Genomic DNA, 12,454 nt, shown 5'->3' with positions numbered 1-12,454 from the left:
ATAGGGATACATCTAAGGTTTTAATCAAATTTAACAGTTCAACTCATTCTTCAAGATATGGATATATGTAGGGACTCAATGTCATTCATTTAGAACCCATATTCCTACATCTATCTACATTTTGTATGATGGGTTGTGAGTGTAAAAAAGAGGAGTAATAAAAAAATGTGAAAAATAAAGAGTACTATCTATTTGTGGGGGATAGATATGATAATTCAGATTTAAGTGGTTCTTAAATCTAAACAATTAGGCGTAAAAGCGATTTTAGCTAAGTTATATGTGCGTCGATGGAGAACAAGATGTGAACGCTCTTATGTAGTTGTTATCTCCATGAATTGTTGGTTAACCCTTATTTGTGAGTAACATACATGTAGGTCCTTCAACTTTATCGCGCAAACAAACACTAAAGACCTAGGAAGTGTTTGGTATACAATTATAGTAGGTGGAATGAAACAAATCGTCGTGAGAGTATGGAAAGAAAGTGTTTGGACGATTAATAGAATTAAATCACCTATTATGTAAGGAATCTAATTCCCTCTAAATGCATTGCAACCATTTATCCATTCCCATCTCTATCTAATTTTTTAATTCACTTCCTTCGTTTACCCTGTTTTCTCGACACCACCACCACATGGCCACCACCTGACCACCGCAACCGCTAGCAACACCAGTACCGCCACCATAACTGTAGCCATCGCCATCGCAACCGCCAACACCACTTGACCACCACCTTGGCGCCATCGCCACTGCCACCACCGCTGCCATTACGTACCATTTAATTTATTTTGCTAAATTTTCTTTAATTTGAGGCGATGTTTTTTTATCATTTGTATTTAATTTCTTCACATTTTCCTTCATATCAAATGTAACAGCTCAGTTTTCTTGTTCGCCAAAGTTCGGATTTCTCTCTACATATATTACAACCAAGTAAGGTTTGTTGTCCCTCCACAGTGCCACATCATCGTCACGTCATCGCATCATAGGTTTGTTATACCTCTCCATAACGTCCCGTTGTGGTTTGTTGCCCCATTATATATATACATATATATGTATGTGTGCACGTGTATGTGAGAGGCAGGGAGAGGGAGAGAGAAAAGTTGGATTGATGTCCCATAAAAGCCACCGGTCTTCACAACAACCCCACCCCCACCCCTCTTTTGTCGCCCACCCTTTACTGCCCCTTGGCGATGTTCCCCCCTACGTCGCCCTCCACGCCACCCCATAGCGAACAATTTGGGATATCTAGGTTTTTGAGTTATATTTATGTAGTATAAATAAACGAGTTTTCTTTAAACAATATGTATTCATTTATTTGCTCCGTGTTCTTAGTATCGATTCAATCTCTGATTAGTTTTAAAGTTTTAACTTGAGAGTCTTATATTAAACAACCTAACAAATTACATGAAATAAGTTTACTTTGATGACTTCAAATCTTCAGCAGTAGATTCTTTTTCGTTTCTTTTTTTCACAAACATGAAAAGTGTCTTTGTGGGTGCATTAAGGGAGAGAGAGTCCCCAAAAGTAATTCAACTTTTATCTTTGGCACATCTATAAGTTTGACCAATTATGTTTTGGTCATAGTTAATTCACATTTCATAAAGTTATTAACCTTTTAGCATGCCCATTAGTAATATAATGCACACTGGTAATATAAAAGTCACCCAATATTTCCAACTAAATGGGCTCAATTATAGATGACTAGAGGAAAAATAAAACATGTACTCTTTTATTTTTTTCAACATGAGCACTTGCATAAATATGAATATTATACATGAACCACTAATACTTTTTTCCATTGTTTATTAAAGAGAGGAAAAGGTCAAAATGGACATAGTGAAATGGGTCATTTCTTAAATTTGTGCATGCGCAAATGTACTCATTTTATGGGCGTTAGCTAGATATTTAAAGATTAAAGAAGGTGGCCATTAGTACCACATAGGAGTATGGTGCAAATCACACATGTTTAATTATATTTTATCTTCAGCTGCATTAACATACTTATTCAATGTCGAAGAGGTGGACCATGTGTCAGTTAAGAGGTGGCTGGAAATAAACATATACTTAGCGTATGGTACATAAAGACTAAACTTTAATTAGTTAAACTGAGACAGAGATTGAAAATTATTCAGGATCCATATTTAAAATATAAATATCCATGATTAGGGTTGCTCACGAGCCCTGGCGAATCAATCGAAGGTTTACTCGTTGCGTGGCTCGTTTACAACCGAACCGAACCAAACGACTAAAATTCGAACCTAGCAAAAATCGAAATAAGTCAAAATCGAATTGAACATCAAGCGATTTCGAGCATTATTTATTTCTTTTTCATTTTAAAAATTTCAATAAGAAACAAGTTTGAAGGATGTAAATAATATATTTTGTAAACAAGTTTATAGTTTTTAAAAAAACGTGTGATAGGTTTTAAATTTTTAGGAGAATGAAATTTGAAGTAAGATATAATGAATATGTAAACAAACTTCTAATATTCTAAAAACTTAAGTCCAACTAATGAAACTATAAAATTAATGGAATAGAAAAAATTTAAAAAGGTTTAAAAAATTGTATACTTATATTTCATGTGTGTTGTCTATATATTTGTTCATATATATAATTATATATAAATTAATTTAAAATATTCGAGCCAAACCGAACCGAGCATACATTTGCTCGTTGCTTGGCTCGTTTACAAACCAAACCGAGTAGAGCAGAGCGACTCGTTTACAATCAAGCGAAAAACAAGCGAGCGTTTTCCGAGTGAACGGTGAACGAGTTAAAGTGGCGTGCCGTTTGGACGACCCTATCCATGATTAAGCTGTTGTACTATTATATATGAAAATTGTAACAAGTTAATAGTAAAATCTTCAAGAGTTGCAAATTATGATATTATAAGATACGTAGGTAATTGATGTTTTATTGTGATTGGAAAGATGAAAAAGAATTAAGAAAAAAACATGTATGTTGTAACCATCTCACCAGTCACCAAGCAAAACGCTCACCCTATATATCATAACCCACACCGGTAGTCCGGTACCGGTCCCGTCTGTCTAGTTTACCTCTTATATATTCATGCATCATCTTTTAATCACTAATTATGTATACAACTACTTGTGAACACCATTACTGCAGTGGTAGAAAATATTTAATATCCGTTAGTGGGAGATTGGATATAGATCATTAGCTATGTTGAACATTATATGGAAACGGTATATTCTATTATCAATTAAATAAGAATAATAAAAACAATAATAAATATTTTTCCTAAATTTGATAAAAGTATAAGCTATAAGGTAACAAAACACGTACTAGATAAAACAAAATCATGGTACTGGCCGGATTTGTTAAAGCTTAAAACTTCACAAATCCCTAAATCAGGCTTTCTTTTACATGCTTGCATGCGGGTTCATTATCCCCATGTTTTCTTTTACATATTCCACTAAAATAATAATATATTTTTTTACAATTAATAATTACCGGGAATGGGGGATCAGGCATTGGATTATTGTTTAATATGATTATATATATAGTTTAGGGGTATTTTTATTTCTGCATGCCTGCATGCGGGTTCATTATCCCCATGTTTTCTTGTGTTTACAAAGGGCATTTTGTAACTCAAAAAAAGAATTTCGCCTTTACCCATACCAACATTTATTTTGTTTTCCCATATAATAAACCAGTATTATTTTAATAAATTTACGCATGTTTATTTCTAAGGCTATGTATAGTGGATGAGCTATAAAATGGGGCGACTGTAACATGTGGCGCTCAGTCAACAAAGAGTGATTTTTGATTTTTTGTTTAAGAGTGTAGTAGCGCTGTAGCTCAATACATACATATATGTATGTGTGTGTATGTATATACCACACACAAAAGAATATAATAATAATATTCTTCAAACAATCAATGGCGATAATAAACAATCCCCACTATCGCCCAATTATCACCGCGCGGGGGGGGGGGGGAGGTGTTCCTCAAAATTGTTGCCCCCATCACCCTCACTTCTCGCCCCATTACGCATAACCTAAGTATAAAAATATCAATATTATTTTATTGTTATAAAAGGTTTCATAATAATTTATTAGAATAACCTAATTTTATTCATTATATGTAGACTTGAAATGAATAGTTAATAAGCAGTAATTAAGTTTTATTTAAGAAAATTTTAACAATTATACAAAATTTCTCACAACTTAACAACAACAAACCCTGAATGATTTTTGTAGTTTAAAATAAAATTTAGTGAGTTTAGTTTAACACTAAAACAACTTTACTACTTTTAGCTTATAGCCTTACATATCCTTTTAAAGTATGCATGATTGTTACATTAGCAGTTTCACTCACGGACATATGGCAATTGTCAAAAGATACCCACTTGTTTAGTTTTCGTTTGTTTTATATGTTGTTTACAGAAGATAAAAACCACACAAATTCATGGGGAGTTGAGGGATGTATGACTTTTGGTCCCCAACCAAATTGCATATGTAGAAACAATAATAATGTTCAAAACATAATGCCATTTAACACGGGACACTAGAAAAGACAACTCTCTTATTCTATTTGCATACACTGTGGAGTTGTGGTCACGACGACATGGCTATAGCCAGCTCTTTGTATCAGTTAATCATGTGTAACGTATACAAAACGCCACAAGCTAATTAAAATCGTGAAGACAATGTTATAAGATCCATTTAACTATGATTGTTAGGGAAGTTATAAGGCGGTTATGCAATATAACTTTTTGAAAGGTGAACATAGACATACTTCAATCGCTAAATTTTACCTGTTGCTCACTTGTGGAGCTCGAACTCACATCAATTTGGTAGTGACACCAGATGCCACTAGACCAAGAGAAGATCGGCGTTTTTGCAATTTATAATAATAAAAAAAATTGGCTTAAGGACGACTCTTATAACTAGCTAGCTAATGAGTTACCTGTCATATAATGAAACAAATTTATTATTGTTGTTGTTGTGACCCGAGCTGATGCATGCCGGTTAGAGACGTGGTATCATCCAATCATATCATGTGTAGATAAAATATTTGTATGAATATTTCGACGGCCTTTGATTCTTTGTGCAGTATGCACACATATTTGATCGGATGACTCAGGTTAACGTAGGTTAATTTGATTCATAGAATCGTAATACGTGACTGTAGGGGTATGGTACTAAAACCCGGTTCTACGACCCTAAATCTATTATGTTTGGCTTATTTCATTACATGGACTAATACGATGTTATTGGGCCGAGGGGGTTTTGTGGAGGTAACCCTAACTGGGCTAGGCCCATTAGGGTACCATGATGGTGGCCATGAGACTCTATATAAGGAGGTCTCCACCTCCTTATCATGGGTCATGCTCAGTAAGAGCCACCACCGCTTTTTGTGTCTGTGAACAAGAAATCCTCAGGATATCTTAGCAGTCGCCTCCACACCCCCAGAAAGGCCATCGCAGGTCTCACAGTGCAGGTCGCCGGTGCAGCCGCAGAAGAAGAAGAAGATCAAGACGTGGTTCGTTTCATCTCGAAAATCCGTGGAAACATCGTCATGGATCAGGTAAGATTCATTTCGTGCTTCGACATTGGCGCCATCCGTGGGACGGCAACGAACTGCCCTTCGATCTTCATCTCGGCTGTCAAATCTCTCCCAAGAAAAACGCAGATCTGGAAGTTTTCAGAAAAAGGCTTCAAAGCTTGTTCTATTTAAAGCTCAAAAAGATCCATAGATCTAAAAAGAGGCTTCCAGATATGGGCAAGAAGGAAAATCCGTGATTCGAATGATCAGATCTCCGAATCTGTGAATCTGTGATTCAGGATCTCCGAATCTGTGATGGTTTTAAATCTGCTCCGAATCTTCAGATCTGTCCAGATCTGATTTACAGATCTAGGTCTAGATTACAGACCTGGATTTTAGGTCTAAAGTTGCAGATCTGACTCTTAAATTGCAGATCCAGAAGTTACCAGACTTCCGCCGCCATGTACGCACGCCCGGGGGTTCTCACTCCGCAGCCGTGCATGTGCCGCCGCGGAAACCACCATCTGGGTTTTGTGCAAGAGAAACTTCAAGGTTGGGAATCCTCCTAAGATCCCATATGGCTACGCGCCAAGGTTGGGAATCCTCCTAATATCCCATATGGCTACGCGCCAAACTTCAAGGTTGGGAATCCTCCTAATATCCCATATGGCTACGCGCCAAGGTTGGGAATCCTCCTAATATCCCATATGGCTACGCGCCAAACTTCAAGGTTGGGAATCCTCCTAAGATCCCATATGGCTACGCGCCAAGGTTGGGAATCCTCCTAATATCCCATATGGCTACGCGCCAAACTTCAATGTTGGGAATCCTCCTAATATCCCATATGGCTACGCGCCAAGGTTGGGAACCCTCCTAATATCCTATATGGCTACGCGCCAAACTTCAAGGTTGGGAATCCTCCTAATATCCCATATGGCTACGCGCCAAGGTTGGGAATCCTCCTAATATCCCATATGGCTACGCGCCAAACTTCAAGGTTGGGAATCCTCCTAATATCCCATATGGCTACGCGCCAAACTGCAAGGTTGGGAATCCTCCTAAGATCCCATATGGCTACACGCCAAACTTAGGGGTTGGGAATCCTCATACCATATGTTCACGCATCACATATGCTCACGCATATTACACATGCTTACGCATCACATGCTTACGCATCACATGCTCGCACATGTCACAGTCTACACGCACGCGCACGCAACATCTGCGCGTGGCGCATAACACAAAACCAAAGTCTACGCGCACGTGCATGCAACATCTGCACGTGGCGCGTGACATCAAGTAGCCCGTAAGTCGCCTCACGCGCTGGCTTTATTATTCACAGCTCATAAGACGCCTCGCGCGCAAGCTGTTATTATTCTTACAGCCCGTAAGTCGCCTCACGCGCTGGCTTTATTATTCACAGCTCATAAGACGCCTCGCGCGCAAGCTGTTATTATTCTTACGGCCCATAGTCGCCTCACGCGCAGGCCTTTATTATTCACAGCTCATAAGACGCCTCGCGCGCAAGCTGTTATTATTCTTACGGCCCGTAAGTCGCCTCACGCGCAGGCCTTTATTATTCACAGCTCATAAAACGCCTCGCGCGCAAGCTGTTATTATTCTTACGGCCCGTAAGTCGCCTCACGCGCAGGCCTTTATTATTCACAGCTCATAAGACGCCTCGTGCACAAGCTTTTATTATTCTTAGCTCGTAAGACGCCTCATGCGCAGGCTTTATTATGCTACAGCTTGTAAGACGCCCCTCGCGCGCAGGCTTTTATTATTCTCAGCTCGTAAGACGCCTCTCGCGCGCAGGCTTTATTATTCTTAGCTCGTAAGTCGCCACTCGCGCAGGCTCTATTATTATAGCTCGTAAGTCGCCTTACGCGCCAGCTTCATTATTCTACAAGCTCGTAAGTCGCCTTGCGCGCCAGCTTCATTATTCTACAAGCTCGTAAGTCGCCTGGCGCGCCAGCTTCACTATTCTACAAGCTCGTAAGTCGCCTCGCGCGCCAGCTTCTTTATTATTGCAGCTCGTAAGTCGCCTCGCGCGCCAGCTTCTTTATTACAGCTCATAAGTCGCCATGCGCGCAGGCTCTCATTATTCTACAGGCTCGTAAGTCGCCGCACGCGCCAGCTTTATTACTTTCACAGCTCGTAAGTCGCCTCACGTGCCAACTCAATTATTATTCTTATAGCTCATAAGACGCCTCTCGCGGGCAAGCTTTATTACTTTCACAGCTCGTAAGTCGCCTCACGCGCCAGCTCAATTATTATTTTCAAAGCTCATAAGACGCCTCTCGCGCGCAAGCTTTATTACTTTCACAGCTCGTAAGTCGCCTCACGCGCCAGCTCAATTATTATTCTCAAAGCTCATAAGACGCCTCTCGCGCGCAGGCTTTTATTATTCTAAGCTCGTAAGACGCCTCTCGCGCGCAGGCATTATTATTATTTTAGCTCGTAAGTCGCTTCTCGCGCCAGCTCCATTATTATTATGCTCGTAAGACGCCTCTCGCGCGCAGGCATTATTATTATTTTAGCTCGTAAGTCGCTTCTCGCGCCAGCTCCATTATTATTATAACTCGCAAGTCGCTTCTCGCGCCAGCTCCACTATTATTATAGCTCGTAAGTCGCCTCACGCGCGAGCTTCATTATTATTATAGCTTGTAAGTCGCCTCGCGCGCAGGCTTTTATTACAACATGTCACCATCATGAAGAAAGCCTCTCAAAACTCAGACAATAAAGACAAGGCCAAAGAAAAGGGAAAAAACCGCCTCACACCTTATAAAGTCCAGCGCTCCACCTAGACGCTTGCGCGCCCAGGAGCAACACTGGACTTGGGGGGGCTTGTAGGGGTATGGTACTAAAACCCGGTTCTACGACCCTAAATCTATTATGTTTGGCTTATTTCATTACATGGACTAATACGATGTTATTGGGCCGAGGGGGTTTTGTGGAGGTAACCCTAACTGGGCTAGGCCCATTAGGGTACCATGATGGTGGCCATGAGACTCTATATAAGGAGGTCTCCACCTCCTTATCATGGGTCATGCTCAGTTAGAGCCACCACCGCTTTTTGTGTCTGTGAACAAGAAATCCTTAGGATATCTTAGCAGTCGCCTCCACACCCCCAGAAAGGCCATCGCAGGTCTCACAGTGCAGGTCGCCGGTGCAGCCGCAGAAGAAGAAGATCAAGACGTGGTTCGTTTCATCTCGAAAATCCGTGGAAACATCGTCATGGATCAGGTAAGATTCATTTCGTGCTTCGACAGTGACAGTTGCTAGTTACTTATTTATCAGGTATAGATTAATGACCAGTTGTGAGTTTTAGAAAATTTGTGGTCCAAAATTCCAAAAACATGGGTTGCAACATGAGCATGGTGGCCCGGAAGAGAAGCATACTTGAGTATTTCCCAAAGCCTAATGGAAAGATTGGGACAACTTTGTGTGTATGGCTGTATGCATACCATGAGGCTTATTTTCTTTTCGAACACAACTTCAGTTTATCTGCATAAAATGCGAAGCTTCACTACGTTTTTACAAACTTTGACACCTCTAATGAACCCGAAAGAAGAAACTAGACCGGTTTTCGATATTGTTGATGAATAAAACATTGTGTTTTAATTTGTTCCTGAAAAGAAGAGTTACCTAGCTACTACGAACACGAAGACACCATGATTTATGTATAGATAGGGAGAGAAAGAAAATAATAATAACCATAATAACATGAGACAGAAATATGAGTTGATGTGTTTTGTAAGAAAAAACAATTGATAGTTCTTGTTATTTTTGAAAATATAAGCATCTTTTCTAAGTTACATACAAAAAATATTTTTTATATATGTTAGTTTTACTCTTATTGTCTAGTTATCACTTACCCAAAAATAAAATAAAATAAGTAACGAGAATTTCATGCCACTCCAATCCAAGCAAGTAACTTCATCAATACTGATTCACACGTATGATCTGTCAGGGTCATTTTTGTCCATTATGTAAAAAGTTTATATTAATAACTTTCTTTATGCTCTTTTTCTAAATTTAATGACAAAACAGTCGCTAAAAGTCCCTACACCATATGGTGTGCTAGCTAGTTGGTGGCTAAGTCGATTTCTCTTCGGGTTCACGTTTATATCATAAAATCTTCAACTGTTCTAAAAAAAAGCCGTTGTTCTAAAAAAAGAGCTACCAAAGTTCAGTGTTACTGAATTTTTTATGCATCATTTGATAATTGATATCAAAAGAACTTGAAACATTTATATGAATAAGGTTATCGTACAAAACACTTAGATATTAATGAATTAGGGCAAAAATAGCACGTTAGCGTGTTACACTTCGAGCGGAAACTTGCAAGAAATTTTAGTGATTACCTTCCAGCTTTCAATGAGAACACTTGCACTTGTTTAACATGTGAACCATGCGAATCACTAAATTTAAAATAGAGGGCAATTCCTTCCATTCATTGACAACCAGTTTCACATGGAACATTGAATGGAGTTGAATGTACAATTTTAATTACACACTTTGTATATTATACCATAAAATCATAAACTAAGTTAGACAAGTATTTGTAGTTTGTTTAGATGCCGGTTGTGATTAGTTAAAATACATTTGTAATCAGTTTAGGTGCAACGTTGCGACAAAAATCCATAAACATACAAAATATTATTATACATATAGCGACGGTAATATATTCAAGTTAAAAATAATGAAACTCTAGATTTTATGACAATTTTTTTGATAATGAAATTTATAATTATGACTTAATGTAAAAAAAAACTATAGCGGTAACTTGATTTTCTTCTCTCTACTTTCAATCGTATTTTATTTTCCACTTGCTTTTTTTAAAAAAAGAAAATTATACTTATATATATATATAATAAATAAGTAATTTATGACTATCAGTTGTAAATGTGTAAGCCCTCGTATTACTTTCTTCACTTCATTTAATAAATAAGTATGTTTCTTGTTTCTCTTTTTTAATTCACAGTTTTTTTAATTACTTCCTTTCTCTTCACCTCGTTACCACCCACCTATGACCATTAAACCCGATCCCTATTCTTGTGGCTTGATCTTCTTCTACGTTCGTTGAGAGCTCGACTTCAACTATCCGATCGGGTTCATTTTTGCCCAGTACTGGGACACATGTAGCGGTTTTTTTGGTGGTACATGTGGTCTACCAGATGATTTTCCCAACCTTACTTTGCGTCTTCGTCCATCCTTTATGCTTGTGTGTTTATAATTGATTAACTTGTTGTATGTATTAATACTAAGCCGTAATAAGTTACTCCCATTAAATTCGAATACGTAATTTAGTTATAACAATAAAATATATCTCCCTAACCTCTTTGAACACCAACAAAACAAATCTTAACTTGTACCAGTTACTTTTATCAATTACAGAAAAACTTTGCACAGTCTCAATATACCAATATAAATGTGTATATGAATATAATGCCATAAAATAATGTTGCATAATAATTTAATTTCGATGAAACAAGTGACTTTTTGGAAACACAAAAGTGTTGAGTTGATTCTTAGAAAATGGCAATATCGGGTGTGGTGGGTCGTAGTACCATGCTTATCCAATGGCATGCCCCTAACATCCATTGACACGTATGCTTCTCCCCACAACTTTCTTCCTGTCGGGCATTGCCACCCATTGTCCATTATAATTTAAATTAATCATTATACTCACTTATTTTACACGTATGCTGATTTTTACCAACAAATGTTTTACTTATTTTATTTTTATTAATTTGGTATACTTAATACAAAGGGTTAAAATTATATGTTTGTGTGTTGAGTGCAATATGCTTGTGCTTGTGTGTTTATAATTGATTTGGTCCATCCTTTATGCTTGTGTGTTTATAATTGATTAACTTGGTCATTTGTTGCCACATCATTAACTTCCTCATTTGTTGGAGCGTCGAATATTCGAGGCTTATCGCCGCACCTTCATATTTCAAGACAATATTATGTGATATAATGCATTTGTACATGATTTTTCTGTTTTTGTGTAGATGAATTGTCCGTCGAGAGACAAACATAGCTCGTAGGACACCAAAAGCTCTTTTTACGTCTTTTCTTGCGGCACTTTGTGGCGCCTTGAATCTTTTGCAGTTATTGTCATGTGGATAAGTAAAAGTTTTCACAAAAGTTACCCGATTTGAATATATCTCATCAGCAACATGACGTAGAAGCATATTTGGGCGCATGTGGTGCTCCCGTTTAGTGGGCCAATATTTGATCCAGGCACTGAGGTAAGGATAGATTGGGATCGGGAATGCATGAATCGGGATGTGGGAAGAAAAGAGGAAGCGAAAGCAAGGTGGGCTGGAAAGAAGGATTGATAAGAAAAAAGGGCCAAAATGAAAAAAACGGATTTATCGTTTTATTATTTTGTGTTTATCTTGTTTCTTTGTTAACTTTTGAATTGTTTAGTATAACTGTATAAATAGCTAACAATTTATTTACTTAGATAAGTTTTTGTAACATTTTGATAAACATTGGAAGCTTTAAGTGTGCTGTAAGAATCATTCAGTTCAGTCGTTCGATAGATATAATTATCTAAATATGCTCCCGTGTGCGCATATTTTAATGCCCATGAGTGTAAGGTCTTCCGTTTACCACATAAGGAAACTTGGGCTCTGATCCATACAGAGAGACTGACTGAGAACACTAAGGTTGTTGTTAAAACCAGCGACATCATCAATCTTGAGAAACTACCTCTTCGAGCATACCGTTTGTGTACATTTCATACACTTAATTTCAAATACTATTTTAGTTTCACTAAACAATAGTTATTTTATTTGGAATTTTTACTATTGGATGTTATTCCATTTAAATGATATGTATTATGTTGAGTGAGACGGTTGTGTTCTATTCGCATTTAAGTACACTTAATAAAATTGTTAATGCAGACTTAGAGAACACTCTAGGATCATAT

The sequence above is a fragment of the Bidens hawaiensis genome, unplaced genomic scaffold (genome assembly GCF_021521415.1).
Source record: "Bidens hawaiensis isolate Kalapana, Puna unplaced genomic scaffold, B.hawaiensis_p1.1 tig00017353_1, whole genome shotgun sequence".
Classification (NCBI taxonomy): domain Eukaryota; kingdom Viridiplantae; phylum Streptophyta; class Magnoliopsida; order Asterales; family Asteraceae; genus Bidens; species Bidens hawaiensis.
The sequence above is the reverse complement of the archived record's forward strand: the minus strand, read 5'-3'. Positions refer to the sequence as shown.